At 39.7% G+C, this 8531-nt stretch overlaps 1 pseudogene; it reads left to right on the plus strand.

Annotated features, from left to right (window-relative positions):
* The first annotated feature begins 6857 nt into the window (after window positions 1-6857).
* On the plus strand, window positions 6858-7618 carry LOC114095493 (synaptosomal-associated protein 29 pseudogene; annotated as a pseudogene).
* The last annotated feature ends 913 nt before the right edge of the window (window positions 7619-8531 follow it).

Raw genomic sequence — 8531 nt, forward strand, 5'->3', positions numbered from 1 at the left:
ATGGCGGGCCAGAGGGAGGCAGCATTCTGTGTGGCACTGTGACCTGGGACTCAAGTAATGAGAATACTGCTTATCTGGGCACAATATTCCTGCTCCCGAGCAAGACTCACAGAGGAGTTGGTCCAAGGCTCCAGGCCTTATTAGCATCAGAGTAGGTCTCCCAACTACTTGCCCAGCAGGACCACCAGGGACCTGAGTGGGACCATCAGCACCTGTGCAGAACTTTCGGCCACTCACCCCAAGCAAAAATCACCCTTGCAGCTCCCACGCAGGACACCCAGCAGCTTCCCACAAGCAGGAACTCCAGCCACCACTCCCATGTGGACCTCCACCTACCAACATGGGGCTCCCCTGGTGGCCGCCATCTTGGGACTCTGCAGCAGTGGAGATAGTCCCCTCTGAAATCATTGTCCAACGCTATCACTCAGCTCCCCCACCTGATCTGACACTAGGAACACAGGAACTCGGACAATGAAGACAAAATATATAATCTTGAAAAGAATATATATCGCACAGTGAAAATGGTAAGAAACCATGAGCAGAACATTCAAGAAATATGGAATACCTTAAAAAGACCAAATTTAAGAGTTATTGGGATAGAGGAAGGAATAGAGTTTCAAACCAAAGAAATGAATGATCTATTCAATGAAATAATATCAAAAATTTTTCCAAACATGAAGAATTCAAGAGTCTTACGGAACACCAAATCATATCAGATCCACACCAAGCCACATTATCATGAAAATGCCTAGCATACAGAATAAGGAGAGAATATTAAAAGCCACAAGAGAAAGGAAATCAGATAACACATAGGGGAGAAACCAATTACATTATGTGCAGATTTTTCAACTCAGTGAAAGCTAGAAGATCCTGGAACAACATATACCAAGCTCTGAAAGAAAATGGATACCAACCAAGAATCTTATATCCAGCAAAATTAAGCTTTAGATTTGATGATAAAATAAAAATCTTCCATGATAAACAAAAATTAAAAGAATTTACAACTTGAAAGCCTGCACTACAGAATATCCTCAGTAAAATATTCCATGAAGAGGAATTGAAAAACAACAATGAAAATTAGCAAAGGGAGGTATTATACTAAAGGAAAAACTAATCAGAGGAGAAACCAAGTCAACTTAAACACTAAAAATAAACAAAAATGGCTGGGAATACAAATCACTTCTCAATAATAACCCTGAATGTTAATGGCCTAATTTCACCAATCAAAAGGCATAGACTGGCAGACTGGATTTTTAAAAAAGACCCAACATTTGCTGCCTCCAAGAGACTGCTCTCATAGGAAAAGACATACACAGATTGAAGGTTAAAAGTAGGAAAAATCGTACCACTCACATGAAGTGAGGAAATAAGCAGGGTTTTCCATCCTCAGATCAAATAAAGTAGTCTTTAAGCCTAAGTTAATCAAAAGGGATAAAGAAGGATATTTCATACTGCTTAAAGGAACCATTCATCAATAAGACATAACAATAGTAAATTTATATGCCCCAAATAATGGAGCATCTACATTCATAAAACAAATTCTTCAAGTTCAAGAGTTAAATAGACCATAACACAATAATTCTGTGTGACCCAAACATGCATCTTTTACCAGTGAATAGATCATCCAAACAAAAGCTGAACAAAGAAACTATAGAACTTAATAATACAAACAATAACTTGGACTTAACTGACATATATAGATTATTTCATCCTTCAACAAGCAAATACACTTTCTTCTCAGCAGGACATGGATCCCCCTCTGAAATAGACCATATATTATGCCACAAAGCAACTCTTAGCAAATATAAAAAAGTAGAGATACTACCCTGCATTCTATCAGAAATCAATGATAAAATAAAAAATAAAAGCTACTCCAACACCTGGAGACTAAACAATATGCTACTGAATGAACAATGGGTTGCAAAGACATCAAGGAGGAGATTAAAAAATTCTTAGAGATAAATGGGAACACTCATACAATGTATTGAAATATCTGGGACACTATGAAGGCAGTTTTGAGAGAAAAGTTCCTTGCAGGAAGTTCATTCCTTAAAAGAAGAAAAAGTCAACAAATAAATGACTTAACATTCCACCTCAAAGCCCTAGAAAAAGAAGAACAAATCTACACCAAAGCAGTAGAAGACAGGAAATAATTAAAATCAGAGCAGAAATCAATGAAATTGAAACCAAAGAAACAATTTTAAAAATTGACAAAACAGACCCTTAGCCATGCTAACAAAGAGAAGGAGAGAAAATTCAAATTACTAACATACATAATGAAAAAGGAAATATCACAACAGACACTACAGAAATATAGAAGATAATTAGAAATTATTTTTGAAAACTTGAACTCCAATAAAATAGAATATCGAAAGCATTGATCAATTTTGAGAGTCATATGATTTGCCCAAATTGAATCAGGATGATATACACAATTTAAACAGGTCAATTTCAAGCCACAAAATAGAAGACACCATCAGAAGCCTACCAACTAAGAAAAGCCCAGGTCCAGATGGATGCATTTCTATAAGACCTTTAAAGAACTAATACCAATACTCTTCCATTTATTTCAGGAAGTATAAAAAGAGGAAGCACTTCCAAACTCAACATCTCTAGCTATACTGAACTTCTATAAGTGATGGTGGGTTAGGCTAGAATACAGCAATATTCAATTAGAGAAATGCAAATTAAAACTGCTGAGAATCTATTTCATTCCAGTCAGAAGGGCAATTTTCAAGAATACAAGCAACAATAAATGTTATCCAGGATGTGGGGAATAAGGTTCACTTATATATTGCTGGAGGGACTGCAAATTGATGCAACCACTCTGGAAAGCTGCATGGAGATTCCTCAAAAAGCTTGGAATGGAACCACCATTTACCCAGTTATCCTACTCCTTGGTTTATATCCAAAGGAGTTAAAATCAGCATACTATAGTGACACGGCCACATCAATGTTTATAGCAGCTCAATTCGCAATAGCCAAGCTATGGAACCAAAGGTGCCCTTCAATAGATGAATGGAAAAAGAAAACATGGTATATATACACAACAAACTATTGCTCAGCCATAAAGAAAACTGATTTTATGATACTTGCCAGTAAATGGATGGATCTGGAGATCATGCTAAGTGAAATAAACCCATCCCAAAACACCAAAGGTCAACTGTCTTCTCTGATAGGTGGAAGCTAACACAAAATAAGGGGGCAGGAAGTACAAGGGAGAATGTAAATTCAGTAGATTAGACAATGGGGAAGGAAGGGAAGGAAGTGGGGATAGGCCAAAGACAGACAGTGAAATGAATCTGACGTAATTTCCCCATGTACATATATGAAAATATAAGAGTAAGACCTACCATCATGTACATCCAGAAGAATGGGGTCCTAACTAGAATAAGATACTTTCCATGCTTGTATAACTATATCCAAAAGGATCTACTGTTATGTGTAACTAAAAAGGACAAGTAAGAAAAATCCAGGTTTCTGATTTTTCCCCTAGCCAAAAACGCTTTCTGAAATTGTGTGTGTAACAAAGAGGCTTTGCAGCATATGCAAATTTCATGTAAATTTAATAATACCTGCTAAGAGAAAAAGGACAGAACTCTTTAAGTAGTATGGATCATTCCATGGTCATTTCCACCAAAGGCATTTGCTCACCATAGCTCAGGACAGGAGACATAAATATGCCGTTCTCTCAGTCTTAGTTCCCACCCACACCTAAAAGCGAGAGCAATCTCATACTGATGTAATTCTAGTGTTTAACAATATATGCTCCTCAAATTACATGGAGTACAAACACTGATCAGGTTCTCACCTACATATTAATATGCCACAATGAAAGCCACCATTCTGTGTAATTAATATGCAACAATAAAAAGAGAAGCAGGGCAAATGCCAGTGAGAGATAACAAAGAAGCTATATTGAACTTCTATAAGTGATGGTGGGTTAGGCTAGAATATAGCAATATTTAAAAGGGTTTTTTTTTCCCCAAAGGAAGTTCTTACTGAACTATTTTTGCTTTATGTGCTAACTTTAGTTTCTAATTATCATGTTAGATATAACTTCACTACAGGTGTCTTAACTTTTGAAAAATCTGCAAATCCAAAGTTCAAGCAATTAAACAAAACTCAACTTCATATGGAGATGGAGATGGGGAACTGAATTTCACTTGTTCCAACTAGAACCATGATTTCCCTGAAATCAACACTTCCTATAATGAATTCCATGAAACACTCATTGTTAATAGGGATCCCTCAAAAGGGGATTCTATGATTTGTAGAGTTTGGGCAATGTCACATATTATGTTCTTGTCTTAATAGTCACAAGCACATTAGCATGCTGAGAAAACCCTCAGTAAAGTTCAATTAATTCAACTTCAGGAAGGTAGCCATTTAATTTTATTAGAACCACAATTGTCCCCACGCAGTGGATGAGAGCTTAGCTGTTTTTGTTCTCCCCTCTTTCCTCCTTCCTCAATAGTTGAGAGTACAAATTTGGTTATTCAAATTTTTGATAGATTGGTCCCTGCTTCATGGGGGGCAGGGTCACTAAGGTCACAGTGAAGACATAGTCACACGTGAGTGGGCTAGCTGAATACCCAGGGCTGCTAGGATGGTGCTTCTCAAACAGGAACAAACCACCTGGGGATCTTGTTTAAAATGCATATTCTGACCCAGTCCCTCTAAGGTAGGGTCCCATTTCTAACAAATGTTTAGGTGATGCTGATGCTGATACACAGTGCGTGTTGGAGAATAAGATTTGAGGAACCATCTCACCTATCCTGCTTCTCCTCTATCCTTTCTGACCCCAGCATGTGGGCATTCCTGTCTCTAGTACCTGAGAATAAGATTGAAAATTAGAAGGGAGAGAGGCCTAGATTCAGGTAGAATTCCAGCCCAAGCCGACTGCACTAACCCTGTTGTAGAGGAGACTCCTGGGGTGTACAATCCACTAGCTCAAGTGATGGTACTTTTGATTACTATTTTCTTTGCCTCTGGTGTGTGAAAGTTGATTGACAGAACAGGATTCGTGCATTCTCGTGTCATGTATAACGTATCATAACATGACCAAAATAGCACCTGTGCCCATCACACCAAGCTTGCTGGATGTTGGATCATGAGTTTTATGGGCCATCTTTTAACAGGTTGTGGCATGGGAAACAGAGCCAGAGTCTTGAAAGGCTGGTTCTCCGTTATTGTAAGGTGTGTGTAGGTTGGTCATCTTCCAACTGACTTAAGGTAAGAACACAGAAACTTTCTCTCCAATTTCTGTAGGCTCTTTTGCTTTACATGTGGCAGCTCAGATTCCCATGTAAAGCAATGAATGAGGTTTGGAATCTGTCTTTTCTCACTAGGAAACAGGGGAGCATACGCCAGATCTGCACATGAGCAACATGTAATGAAGATCTTCCATGGAGCAGGTTAGCACTGGAAAACAGAGCAATCTGGGGGATCCTCTGATGTTGCTCAGAGGGAGAAGCTGATCCCTGGGACATGTTAACTCAGCCAGAAAAATGGGCCTTTATCCAATGCCTAAATGCTAAGGGAGAACCGTGCGTATCTGGGAAATTAAATTACCAAAGCCAACAAATAGAAGATCTTCCCAACTGAGGCCTGGCAGTTAGAAACATACTTTATTTTTTTGTTTTTGTTTTTGTTTTTGTTCTTTTGCACGGAAAGTAATTTCCATGAGGATGAAGGCAGGGGAGCCGGATGATCTCTCCAACTGCCTTGTAATACTTGAAGCACGGGTGTCTTCAATAATGGATACTGGATACTTCTGATTTATCGTCCAAGAAGGCAGACAAACTGTTTATCCTAGTCTGTAAGCCATAAGGGACCAGCATTCTAAGGAAGGATTTCATAAATCTTCACATTCAGATTTCCACAGTAAAAGAAAAAGCATCTTTTTTGAAAAAAAAAGTTTGAATGTGCATTATACTGTTTGAGCTGCATGAATTTTCGGATTTAGTAACAGAAATTTCAGATGGAGGAGGGGGTGGCAGAAATGTGGGATTTTGACATTCCCCTTGAGGTCCTCTTAATATACAAGCTAATCCTTGACCATTTCATTATCTTCCAGATACGGACTATCATCCCTCTTAGCTTCCAGGAGGGGAAAGTGAAGGGTAACAGGGTGACGGGGTGACCCTCATGCTCAGCATGAGTTACAGAGCCAAGCATGGAAGCCAAGAGGCTGCCCTTCACTTGTAAGTCTAATTGGCAGAGCAGGTGAAGACAGATTTGTCACACTAATAGGCTTCTGGGTCAAAAAGGTGAAGTGATTGTTTACAGAGCGTAAAGATGGTGGGAGGAACTGCTTCACTGCAATCTGATAACTTAGGAGAGAGGATGTATACACCATCATTCTGTTTTACATTTAGAGGTAGCTTAAAAAATAAATCATGGCAGTGAAATGGTAAAGGACAGGTCTGAATACGCTTGTACCTTTGGTTTCTTTTCATTTCATATAGAAATCAACCTTGGTATTTTTCTAGAGTTCTACTTTAATGTCTTTAACACTTAAATGTCTATGACATGTAAAACGACCCTCTTACAATCTATGAAAAACTATTTTTAAACAAAAGGAAAACCATTTTTATACTTTATTTCTTCCAGTTATCAATACAAAAATTAGCTAATTTGAAGAAATCAGAAGCAAAGATAAGGAATTAAGTTTTGGTGTATGTCCTTTGCATGTGTTGACTTGTGTGTTCACAATCCTACGTGTAAATGTTCATTTGCATAAATTTTTTCACGAAATCAAGGTCTTATGTAATGTGGGTTTTTCCCCTTATTTTCCTTCCATATTAAAATTTGAGGCTCCTCCTCTTTCCGGGACCGAGAGGCTCTCCGGCACCATGTCTGCCTACCCCAAAAGCTACAACCCTTTTGATGCGGAAGACGAAGACTCGGTCCGGTGGAGAGATGCTCGCGACCTCCCAGACGGACCTAATGCACCCGCCGACAGGCAGCAGTACCTGCGGCAGGAGATGTTGGGCAGGGCAGAGGCCACAGCCGCCAGCACTAGCAGGTCCCTGGCCCTTATGTATGTCCGAGAAGATTGGGGTTGCCTCTTCCAAGGAACTAGTTCGACAGCGAGGAGTCCTAGAACACACAGAAAAGATGGTGGACAAAATGGATCAAGATTTGAAGACTAGCCAGAAACACATCAATAGCATTAAGAGTGTGTTTGGGGGGCTCGTCAATTACTTCAAAACCAAACCAACGGAGACCCCATCTGAACAGAATGGTACTCTTGCTCCCCAGCAGAACAGCAGTTTAAAAGAAGCCATAAACACAAGTAAAGAATAGGAGACAAAGTACCAAGCCAGCCATCCAAACCTCAGAAAGCTGGATGATGTAGATTCTGTCCTTGGAGGGCCTGGTTCTGCTGTGAATACAGAGGCTTACCCAAAGAACCCACACCTTCGAGCCTATCTCCAGAAAATTGACAGCAACTTAGATGAACTGTCCACGGGACTAGGCCGTCTCAAGGATAGCCCTGGGGATGCAGACAGAAATTGAGGAGCAAGATGACATTCTTGACCGACTAACAACTAAAGTGGATAAGTTAGATATCAATATAAAAACCATAGAAAAAAAAGTTCGACAACTCTAAAGATAGAGAAAGTGTTCCATTCCATTGTGATGAAAAGATTGGAAAGATCTTGTTTTAAATTCAAGAAATTTCATGTATTACTTAGTATGTAATTTAATGTCTGTTTACAAATGTTATAACAGAATGGGTCTTAAGAGATTTTTGTTGAGATGAAAAAAAATTGAGCCAATTGGGGTAGAGGGAGATGAAATAGACATTCTTTTCTCAAATCCTCACAGTAGTACAACTAAAAGCTAAGGACTGTATATGAAACTATATATGAAACATTTGTAAAGATGCTATATAAAATGTAGACAGAAAACACACAACACACACACACACACACACACACCCCTGCTGATGACCTTAGGGCCCTAGGTACAAAACAGCAGTGATTTCCTTTTTGGTTCTTGCTGCTTTGTTGTCTCATATAGACCAGACTTGGGGCTACAAAAGTCAGAATTTGTAAAACACCAACAGATACAGATGGAAAAAAAAATGCTTGAATAAAAGTCTGCTCTTTCTAGCCAAGGACCAGAAAAGGGTCCATCCAGCAAGACAGAAAACCTTCTGATAAAAACTGCTCTGCTCCAGCCAAAGAATGGAAAAACTCGAGTGCTGCTCCCACCACCATAAGCTGACAGCTTAGACCTGCTGCCCAGCCCCCACACTCACTGGGATAGTAGTGGGAAGCTGGGACTCCAAGCCCCATGGTGTCCATGGGCTCCACGTGGGGAGTCAGGTCTCCCATTCCCAGCCAGCAGGAAAAAGATCCTCCCTGTCTACCTCTGGGGTGGTGTCAAAGGAAGCCTCGTGGGGAGTTAAGAGTGAGGCCATTGCCCCAATTTCAGTGCAGGCCACATGGGGAATAGAAATGAAGCACTCCTACCACTACCCAGACAAAAAGGCCTCCACAGAGATCTATTGCACAGCC

Source organism: Marmota flaviventris, chromosome 5, assembly GCF_047511675.1.
Source record: "Marmota flaviventris isolate mMarFla1 chromosome 5, mMarFla1.hap1, whole genome shotgun sequence".
Taxonomy (NCBI): domain Eukaryota; kingdom Metazoa; phylum Chordata; class Mammalia; order Rodentia; family Sciuridae; genus Marmota; species Marmota flaviventris.